The 11,718-nt window shown below is 37.2% G+C and overlaps 2 pseudogenes; one reads left to right on the top strand and one right to left on the bottom strand.

Annotated features, from left to right (window-relative positions):
- The first annotated feature begins 221 nt into the window (after positions 1-221).
- On the top strand, positions 222-809 carry LOC111159229 (annotated as a pseudogene).
- A 4,912-nt stretch (positions 810-5,721) lies between these two features.
- On the bottom strand, positions 5,722-7,631 carry LOC111159179 (annotated as a pseudogene).
- Positions 7,632-11,718: the final 4,087 nt, after the last annotated feature.

Below are 11,718 nucleotides of genomic sequence, written 5' to 3'. Positions count from 1 at the left end.
GCCCCAAGTCGAGCTCTGCCCTCACTGGGGAGTCAGGTTGATATTCTGTCTCTCTATCTCTCCTTCTGCCCCTCCCCCTTGCACTCACATGCTCTCTCTCTCTCTCTCAAAAATTAATAAATAGATTGCAGTACATTGAGCTCCATAGAAGTGCACTGGAGCAAGTGAGAGCCAGATAGGCACTGGGCAACTTCGTGCCTTGCTAAGGAAAATAATTGAACATGGGCAAAGGAGATCCTAAAAAGCCAAGACAAAATGTCATATGCATTCTTTGTGCAAACTTGACTAGAGGAGTACAAGAAGAAGCATCCACATGCTTCTGTCAACTTCTCAAAGTTTTCTAAGAAGTGCTCAGATAGGTGGAAGACCATGTCTGCTAAAGAGAAAGAAAACTTGAAGACGTGGTAAAGGTGGACAAGGCCTGTTTTGAAAGAGAAATGAAAATTTATTTTCCTCCTTAAAGGGGAAACAAAAAAAAATTCAAGGATCCCAGTGCACCCAAGAGGCCTCCTTTGGCCTTTTTCCTGTTTTGTTCTGAGTATCACCCAAAAATCAAGGAGAATATACCAACCTATCCATTGGTGATGTTGCAAAGAAACTGAGAGAAATGTGAAATAATACTGCTGCAGAAGAAAAGTAGACTTGTGAAAAGAAGGATGCTAAGCTGAAGAAAAAATATGAAAAAGATATTGCTGCATATGAAGCTAAAGGAAAGTCTGATAGGGCAATAAAAGGGAGTTGTCAAGGCTGAAAAGAGCAAGAAAAAGAAGGAAGAGGACGAAAATGAAGAAGAAGATGATGATGAATAAGTTGGTCTATAAAGGATTTAACCCCATGTACACAATCACTACTTTTAAAGAAAAAATATTGGAATGTATGGCTGTATAAGATTTGTTTTTAAACAGTACATTGTCTTTTTTCTTAGTTAACACTACTGAATGTGTCTTTAACTAGCTGTGTCCTGGTGGTATTTTCAATAGCCACTATTTTGAGGATAGCAAATTGGAATGAAAATTTAAAGCAAGATTCTTTTTGGTGCACAACATAAATTACTACTATTTGGGGATGGAAGTGTTTCATCTTCAGTTGTTTCTGATGCAGCTCCTATGAAATAATTGTTACTCTGTTAACTGAATACCACTCCAATTGTATAATTATACCTGTCACAGAGTAAATGTGTATAAAATAAAACTGGAATCCAAAGTTGCTCTTTCCACCACTGACTCCTTGTAGAAAGATGGACAGATGTTTTGCTTCACTCCAATGTTTCAACTTTTCTAAGGTGTTTTTTGTTTGTTTGTTTGTTTTCTTTTGTTTTAGAAGATTTATTTACTTGAGAGACAGGGTGTTGTGTGTGTGGAGGGAGGGGTAGAGGGAGAAGGAGGGAATCCGAAGCAGATTCCCATGTGAGCACGGAGCCCAATACAGGGCTTGATTCCACGACCCTGAGATCATGACCTAAGCCAAAATCAGGAGTTGGACACTTAACCAACTGAGCTACCCAGATGCCCCTTTTGAGATATTTTATTTAGGAATCCTGTGTGCTTCAGTCTGGTACTCTGCAGTATTATCAAGTAAATACAGATTCTCCTTGATTTATTTCCTGCCCCTTTCTGGATCATTTCTCATTCCATATAAGATTTTAATCTCAGTTGTCCTGTATAATATTTTAGCTGATATACCTTGAAATATTCCTCATCTTAGAGGAATATACTGACAGAATTTCATGCATTATATAACAGAAAAGGGCCAGGGGAGGGTGCCCCTCTAAATCACACTACTGTGGCTTATCCTCAGCTGTCCATACCTACTGACTTCTACATGATTATTAAAGGCTTACTAACTCACAAGGTCACCTCAGGCAAGTCACTTCAGATCTCTGAGCCTGTTTCCTCTTATAATAGTTGAATGAGGTGATTCCTTTCAACTTAAAAATTCTTGAGTGTGCTTTATTTAAATATAGTTTGAAATTTTAAAGCCATATGGCAGCAGGAGCTCTATTATAAGTACACAAGTAATGATTGTACATAGGATCCACAAATGGATACACCTGTAGTCTTAAAGGTGTTATTTCTGATGTGTTCCAAGCTAGTTAGGATTCAAAGGCCTGTGGATAGTGCTTATATCCCATTACTGCACAGGGAGAGGAAACAATCCACTAATCCTTCTCATTGCTTCTCAGTTCAGTTGAACCCTCCAAAGTGCAAGTTATAGGGACAGATTTATAATCTGAAAGTGAGACACTCAATACTGAAAATCTTGGTGGAAAAGCCCTCAAAGGCTTGTGATTATTCTTTGGCACACACTTTCATAAAGTTATTAGATATCATTTTTGGAAAAGAATGTCTGACAAGGGACACAGCATGTGGTTTAGATCCAGCCATGAATTTGATATAAGGTTTTCAGGAAACCACAGCAAAGGTCAATAGAAATCTACTTACCAGCTCTGTAGTTTTCTTATTTCCACTCTATGCATCTGATTGAGCCCTTGCTTTATAGAAAAATGCTTGACAGAATTACAGATGACTTCTAACAGAAAATCATGCTATTATAGTTAGGTTTTGGACATTCCATTTATTTGGAGATAATCCCTTAAAATAACACCACAATAAAGTATATGCATAAAGGTTGGCAAAAAAATACAGATAAAAATCCAATATGTTAAGTAACATAATAGCCCTTCTATGCTGCCTGGGATGATTAATAATTTAAAAACAATATAGAGAATATGTAGATGAAGAAACTCAAATATATGAAATAGTAATAATAACTTATTTTTTAAGATTTTATTCATTTATTTGAAAGAGAGAGAGACAGAAAACATGAATGGGGGAGGGGCCGAGGGACAAGCAGGATCCCCACTGAAAAGGGAGTTCACTAATGTGGGGCTCAATCCCAGAAACCCGAGATCATGACTTGAGCTGAAGACAGATACTTCAGCGACTGAGCCACACAGGCTGGCCAGAAATGGTAATAATTAAACATAACAACATCCACAAAACTGAAAACAAAATAACAAAAGGAAAATTGCATGTAGAATATTCCCCAGATTAAGGTGACTTAATGTAGAAACAGTTCTTAAACATCAGTAAAATAATGATGAACAGGCTAAAAAAAGTGGACAAAAGTCAGGAAAGGACAACAAAGAAAATTAAACAGTGAATAAATATAAGGGAAAAAATTGGCAGAGCTCGTCCCAAAGAAGTTATATTTTTAAAACCAAACTAGCTTTTTTATCTCATTAGGCACTTCTTCCCATCAACAGCAATCCCTTGGCATACTGATGGTTCCACCACACTTTCCCACTCTTCACATTAAGAAGAGACAGAGCAGAGGTCTAAGAAGTAGAGCCTGGGAGGCAGTGAATGTACCCCACTGCCTGAGGAAAGATGCAGCACCTAAATATTTTTTTTTACTCATTTAATTAACAAAGTATTTTAAGAAATAATAATATCCTCGGAAAAGCATAAGAAAATGGGCATTTTCATCCATGATTTGTGGAAATGTAAGCTAGTAGTCTTTCTTTTTATTTTTTTAAGTATTATTTTTAAAATTCCAGTATAATGTGGCAGTATTCATCAAAAGTTATAGAATTTTGCGTGCCCTTATTCGTAATAGAGACGTTTATACTAAGGAAACAATGTATGGGCATCAAGGTCTTATTTCAAGAATATTTTTTTTAGGGGTGCCTGTGTGGCTCAGTGGGTTAAAGCCTCTGCCTCTGGCTCAGGTCATGATCCCAGGGTCCTGGGATCCAGCTGCACATCAGGCTCTCTGCTCAGCAGGGAGCCTGCTTCCTCCTCTCTCTCTGCCTTCTTCTCTGCCTACTTGTGATCTTCGTCTGTCAAATAAATAAATAAAATCTTTTAAAAAAATAATATTTTTTAATCTGCTACCTCATTATTATTCATTTTATGTTCCTTCATTTTTTTAAGAAAAATTTAAAATTTGAGTGTAATTGACACACAATATTACTGAATTAGTTTCAGATATGTGCCATTGTGAGGAATACTTTGAATAGCAACAGACTAAATATCCAATAATACTCATTAAAAATTATACATCCATACCAATAAAAACCTCACTAAGTAATCATTAAATATGATGTTGAAGAAGAACATTTAATGATATGGAAAATGTCCATGACAAATAATTAAGTGAAAATATTCTACTATTGTGAAGTATGACCTCGGTTTTTTTGAAAAAAGAAAATGAACATTACACACACATACACGTGCACACACTTTTGAGGCTATGTACCTCAAAAAATAATTATGGTTGAAATGGAGTAGCAACATCGCTGACATTTTTTATCCTTTAATTATGTTTTCAATGTTTTCTAAAATGCATATTATTATTATTAAACAAAAATATTTTAAAATCTCAAATATATTTAAAGGCTATATAATTTCAACATTATCTTTTTTTTGTTTTTATTTAAATTGTAGTTAGTTAACATAAAGTGTAATATTGGTTTTAAGAATAGAATTTGGGGGCACGTGTGTGGCTCAGTGGGTTAAAGCCTCTGCCTTTGGCTCAGGTCATGATCCCCGGGTTCTGGGATCAAGCCCCACATCGAGCTCTCTGCTCAGTGGGGAGCCTGCTTCCTCCTCTCTCTCTCTCTGCCTGCCTCTCTGCCTACTTGTGATCTCTGTCTAATAAATAAATAAAACCTTTAAAAAAATAGAATTTGGTGGGGTGCCTGGGTGGCTCAGTCATTAGGCGTCTGCCTTCAGCTCAGGTCATGATCCCAGGGTCCTGGGATTGAGCCCCGCATTGGGCTGCCTGCTCAGCGGGGTGCCTGCTTCTCCCTCTCCTGCTCCCCCGGCTTGTATTCTCAATCTCTCTCTCTCAAATAAATAAATAAAATCTTTAAAAAAGAATAGAATTTGGTGATTCATCACTTATGTATAACTCCCAGTGTTCATCACACAGGTAATATACATCACCCATTTAGTGTGACCGCCATACACATCCCCTCCAACAACTCTGTTTGTTCTCTATAGTTAAAAATATCATCAGTTTCCCCCTTCTTTTTTCACATCCAAAATGTCCATCGGTTTCATTTCCAAAATTGCATATATGTATAACTTCATATGGTATTTGTCTTTCTCTAACTTATTTTGCTTAGCATAATGCACTCTAATTACATTCACATCCTTGCAAATGGCAACAGTTTACTCTTGATGGTTAAGTAATATTCCATTCTCTCTATATATACCACATCTTCTTTATCTATTACTCATTCAATGGACATTTAGCCTCTTTACATAATACATCTATTGTTGATAATGCTGATAAATACAGCAGGGTGCATAGGCCTCTTTGAATCAGTATTTTTGTATCATTTTTGTAGGTACCTAGTAGTGCAATTGCCAGGTCACAGGGTAGTACTATTTTTCAATTTTGAGGAACCTCCATATTGTTTTGTAGAGTGGCTGCACCAGGTTGCATTCCCACCAACAGTGTAAGAGGGCTCCCCTTTCTTTTTTTTTCCAGTTTTAAATACAGTTTTATTTAAGACATTGCATTTTCCACTTAACAATATCATGCTTACAAAATATAATGTTTATTTCCTTTCCCTGTGCACATGTTCCATATTCAAGTATCAAGAATGCCCAGTTTGTTTGCTTCAATGTTAAAACTGCCATGGAATTTTTACAAATTTGGGTCCTTCAAATATTTTGTGTGGAACAATGTTAGACCTATTCTCAGTTTGGCTTAATCAACCTCTTTGATGGTGGGCCCAGAGGAGGCAACCCCCGAAGGAAGAGCTCCACCACTTGGGAAGCCTCCATGAATTCTTCCTGGCATGCCCCCTGCACTCTTGTACAGCTTGGTGATAATGGGGATGCAGACTTTGGTGTTCAAATTCTTCTTCTTTGCAGTCTGCTTCTTACCGAGTCAGTTGATTATTTCATTGCACTTGTCAAGAATCTTCTGTTTGTCCTCATCATTGATCTTGCCCTGAAGTTTTTCATCTTTAACAGTTGCTTTCATGTCCAATGCATAAGACTCAAGTGAATTCTTGGAAGACACCTTGTCTCACTGTTTCTCTTCCTGAGCTTTGTACTTCTCAGCTTCCTGGATCATGAATGAGCTCAATGTCTTCCTTGCTCAAGCAACCCTTATCATTAGTGATGGTAATCTTTTTCTCTTTTCCTGTGCTCTTATCTATAGCAGAGACATTGAGGATACCATTAGCATCAATATCAAAAGTGACTTCAATCTGAGGAAACCATGAAGAGCAAGAGGTATGCCTGTCAGCTCAAACTTGTTGAATAGTTTGTTATCCTTGGTCATGACATGCTCACCTTCATACACCTGAATAAGCATACCAGTCTGATTGTTGGAGTAGGTAGTGAAGGTTTGTGTCTTGTAGGAATGGCAGTATTATGATTGATGAGAATAGTCATGACTCCTCCAGCAGTTTCAATGCCAAGAGAAAGTGGAGTGACATCCAACAGAAGCAAATCTTGAACATTTTTATATGTGCCTCCAGAAAGGATGGCTGCCTGGACAGCTGCACCATAAGCAACAGCCCCATCAGGTTTGATGCGCTTATTCAGTTCTTTTCTATTGAAAACATCTTATAGAAGTTTCTGAATCTTGGGGATATGGGTAGAACTACCCACCAGGACAATATCGTGGATCTGAGACTTATCTAGCTTGACATCCCAAATGGCTTTCTTTACAGGGTCTAGGGTGACACGGAGTAAGTCACTATTTAATTCTTCAAACCAGGCAGAAGTTATAGAGGTATAGAAGTCAATTCCTTTGTATAGAGAATCAATCTCAATGCTGGGCTGCATGCTGGAGGACTTGCATGTTCACAAGCAGTACTGAGACAATGAACTGCCTTCTTATTTTCACTGATGTCCTTCTTATGTTTGCTTTTAAACTCTGCAATAAAATAGTTGACCATTCGTTTGTCAAAGTCTTCTCCACCTAAGTAGGTGTCTCCAGCTGTGGACTTAACCTCAAAGATCGCATCTTCTAGTAAGGATTGACACATCAAAAGTGCCACCTTCTAAGTCAAAGATAAGCACAGTCCTTTCAGCTCCAACCTTTCCATCTAAGCCATAAGCAATAGCAGCACCAGTTGGCTCAATGATGATTCAAAATACATTGAGACCAACAATAGTTACAGCATCTTTTTAAGCCTGATGCTGAGAGCCATTGAAGTATGCAGGTACTGTGACAACTGCATTGGTAACCATCTTCCCAAGGTAAGCCTCTGCGATTTCCTTCATTTTTGTCAAAACCATAGAGGACACCTCCTCTGCATAGAAGCTTTTTTTCTCTCCTTTGTATTCTAGTTGAACCTTGGGCCTGCCAACATCATTCACCACCATGAAGGGACAATGCTTCATATCAGACTAGAGAATAGCATCGTCAAATCTACGTCCAATCAGGAGTTTGGCATCAAAAACTATGTTGGTGGGGTTCATCACAACTTCATTCTTTGGAGCATCACTGATCAATCGTTCGGTGCTGGTGAAGGCAACATAACTTGGGGTGGTTCCATTTCCCTGATCATTGGCAATTATTTCCACTTTCCCGTACTGGAAGACACCCAGTCAAGAGTAGGTGATGACAAGATCAATGCCAACTGCAGGTCCTTTAGACATGGTTGCTTCTCTGTGGGCCTGGCTCAGCTTTAGAAGAAAACAGCTGTCTGGAGATACAGCCCCATGTTTAATGAAACCCAAGGATTCCCCTTTCTCTGCATTCTCATCAACATCTGTTCACTGTGTTGTTAATTTTACCATCTTGATATCTGTGTGTTGATATCCCACTGAGGTTTTGATTTGTATTTCCATGACGATGAGTAATTTTGAGCATCTTTTCATATGTTTGCTGGCCATCTGGATGTATTCTTTGGAAAAATGTCCATTCATGTCTTCTGCCTATTTCTTAACTGAATTATGTATTTTGTGGGTGTCGAATTTGATAAATTCCTTTTTTTAAAAGATTTTATTTATTTATTTGACAGAGATAGACATAGTGAGAGAGGGAACACAAGCAGGGGCAGTGAGAGAGGGAGAAGCAGGCATCCTGTGAAGCAAGGAGCCCGAAGCAGGGCTCCATCCCAGGACCCTGGGATCATGACCTGAGCCAAAGGCAGAGGCTTAACAATTGAGCCACCCAGGAGCCCTGAATTTGGTAAGTTCTTTATAGATATCGGATACTAACCCTTTATCAGATATGTCACTGGCAAATATATTCTATTCCATAGGTTGACTTTTGGTTATGTTGATTGTTTCCTTCACCGTGCAGAAGCTTTTTATCCTGAAGTCCCAATAGTTTGTTTTTTGTTTGTTTGTTTCCCTTGCCTCTAGAAATGTGTCTAGTAAGAAATTGCTATGGCCAAAGTAAAAGAAATTGTTGCTTCTGTTCTCTTCTAGAATTTTGATGGCTTCTTGTTTCATATTTAGGTCTTTCATTCATTTTGAATTTATTTTTGTTCATGGTCTAAGAAAGTTTTCCAGTTTCACTCTTTTGCATGTGTCTGTCCAGTTTTCCCAATACCATTTGTTGAAGACACTGTCTTTTTTCCATTGGATATTCTTTCCTGCTTTGTCAGCGATTAGTTGACCATATAGTGTGAGTCCATTTCTGGGTTTTCTATTCTGTTCCATTGACCTATGTGTCTGTTTTTGTGCCAGTACTATAATGTCTTGATGACTACATCTTTATAATATAGCTTGAAGTCAGAATTGTGATGCCTCCAGCCTTTTTTTTTTTCCAAGTTCCTTTGAGTATTTGGGGTCTTTAGTGATTCCATACAGATTTTAGGTTGTTCTAGTTTTGTGAAAAATGCTGGTGGTATTTTGATAAGGATGGTATTAAATGTGTAGATTGTTTTGGGTAGTATAGATATTTTAACAATATTTGTTCTTCCAGTGCATGAGCATGGAAGGTTTTTCCATTCTTTGTGTCCTCTTCAATTTATTTCATAAGTGTTCTGCAGTTTTCAGAATACAGATCTTTTATCTCTCTAGTTAGGTGTATTCTTAGGTATTTAATGGTTTTTGGTACAATTGTAAATTGGATCAATCCCTTGATTTCTCTCTCTGCTGCTTCATTATTGGTGTACAGAATTTCAACAGATTTCTATACATTGTTTTGTATCCTGTGACTTTGTTGATTTCATGTAACAGTCCTAGAAAATTTTGGTAGAGTCTTTCATGTTTTATACATAGATTATCAAGGCTTCGGCAAATAGTGAAAATGTGGCCTTTTCCTTGCAAATTTGGGTGTCTTTTATTTCTTTTCATTGTCTGATTGCTGAGGTGAGGACTTCCAGTAATAGGTTAAATAACAGTGGTGTCAGTGGATGTCCCCGTGTTGTTCTTGACTGTAGAGGAAAAGCTCTCAGTTTTCCCTTTTGAGGTTGATATTAGCTATAGGGCTTTCATATATGGCCTTCATTATGTTGAGGTATGTTCCTTCTACCCCTACTGTGTCGAGGGTTTTTATCAAGAAAATATGTTGTATTTGTTTCGGTAGCATTTTTTTAAAGATTTTATGTATTTATTTGATGAGAGAGAGAACAAGCAGGTGGAGGAGCAGGCAGAGGGAGATGCAGGCTCCCTGTTGTGCAGAGAGCCTGATGTGGGGCTTGATCCCAAAACACTGAGATCATGACCTGAACTGAAGGCAGGCACTTAACCAACTGAGCCACCCAGGCGCCCCTTGGTAGTACCTTGTTGAGAATTTTTGTATCCATATTCATAAGGGATATTGTCTTTTAATTCTCCTTTTATGGGAGTCTTTTTGTGGTTTTGTGATTAAGGTCATACCGGCCTTGTAGAACGAGTTTGGAAATTTTCCTCCCATTTCTATTTTTTGGAACAGTTTAAAAAGACTAGATATTAACTCTTCTTTCAGTGTTTGGTGGAAATCCCCTGGGAAGCCATCTTGCCCAGGACTTTCTTTGTTGGGAGAGTTTGATTATTGATTTAATTTCTCTGCTAGTTATGGGTCTGTTAAAATTTTCTATTTCCTCTTGTTTCAGTTTTGTTGGTTTGTATGTTTCTAGGAATTTATCAATTTCTTCCAAATTGTCCAATTTTTGGCATATAAGTTTTCATAATGTTTTCTTAAAACTGTCTATCTGTGGTGTTGGTTGTGGTCTCTCTTCTTTCATTCTTGATTTTACCTATTTGGGTCCTTTCTCTTTTCTTTTTGAAAGCTCTGGCTAGGGGGTTATTAGTTTTATTATTCTTCTTTCAAAGAACCAGCTCCTAGTTTCATTGATCTGTTCTAATGTTTTTGTGTGTGTGTGTGTGTGTTTTGTTGTTGTTGTTGTTTCTATATGATTATTTCTGAGCTAATCTTTATTATTTCACCTTTTCTGCTGGTTTAGGCTCTATTTGTTCTTCCTTTACTAGTTCCTTCAGGTGTAAGGTTAGATCGTGTATTTAAGCTTTTCTTACCTCTTGAGGTAGGCCTATATCGCTATGTACTTCACTCTTTAGACAGTTTTTAATGCACCACAAGGTTTTGGACTACCATGTTTTCCTTTTTCTTTGCTTCAATGTACTTTTTAAAATTTCTTCTTGAATTTCCTGGTTAACCTATTCATTCTTTAATAGGATGTACTTTAACCTCCATGTATTTGTGGTCTTTCCAAGTTTTTTTTTTTTTTCCTTGTAGTTGACTTCAAGTTTCAAAGCACTGTGGTCAGAAAAGATGCATGGTATAATCTTCATCTTTTTATACTTGTTAAGAACTGATTTGTGACTCAGTATGTGATCTGGAGAATGTTCCATGTGCATTGTTTTCATTTTGATTTTCTTCTTCGATGAAACATTGCTGTAAGTGGGGTGTTAAAATCCCCTACTATTATTGTGTTTTTAACAATGAGTTTCTTTATGTTTGTTATTAATTAATTTATATATTGGGTGTTCTTACATGGGTGGCATAGACATTTACAATTGTTACATCTTCTATTTGGTTAGATCCCTTTATTATGATGTAATGCCTTTCTTCATCTCTTTTTTACAATCTTCAATTTAAAATCTAGTTTGTCTGATAGAAGTATGGATACTTTGGCTTTCTTTTGATACTCATTAACATGATAAGTAGTTTTCTACCCCCTCACTTTCATTCCTGAGGTGACTTTAGGTCTAAAATGTGTCTCTTGTAAGCAGCATATATTTTTTAAATCCATTTTGATACTTTATGTCCTTTGGTTGGAACATTTAGTCCATTTACATTCAGAGTGATTATCAATAGATATGAATGTAGTGTCATTGTATTACTACCTGTAAAGCTCTTGTTTCTGGAGATTCTCTGTTCTTTCTAGTCTTTGCTGCTTTCGTTTTTTTTCTTTTACACTCAAGGAACTCCCTTTAACATTACTTGGAGCGTTGGTTTACTGGTCACAAACTCCTTTAGTTTTTGTTTGGGAAACTCTTTATCTCTCTTTCTATCCAGAATGATAGTCTTGGTGGATAAAGTATTCTTGCCTGAATATTTTTCCCATTCAACACATTGAATATATAATGGCACTCTATTCTGGCCTGACACGTTTCTGTGAAGAGATCTGCTGCTAACCTGATTCTCTTTAGATTAGGGCTTTCTTTTCCCATGTTGCTTTGAGGAATCTTTCCTTATCTCTGTATTTTGCAAATTTTATTATGATATATCTTGGTGTTAACTGGCTTTTGTTGATTTTCCCTGCCTTCACCCTGTCCATGTCTGAGCCAT

The sequence above is a fragment of the Enhydra lutris genome, unplaced genomic scaffold (genome assembly GCF_002288905.1).
Source record: "Enhydra lutris kenyoni isolate GAN:26980312 unplaced genomic scaffold, ASM228890v2 scaffoldscaffold67, whole genome shotgun sequence".
NCBI lineage: Eukaryota > Metazoa > Chordata > Mammalia > Carnivora > Mustelidae > Enhydra > Enhydra lutris.
This window is presented reverse-complemented; position numbering and strand designations above follow the sequence as displayed.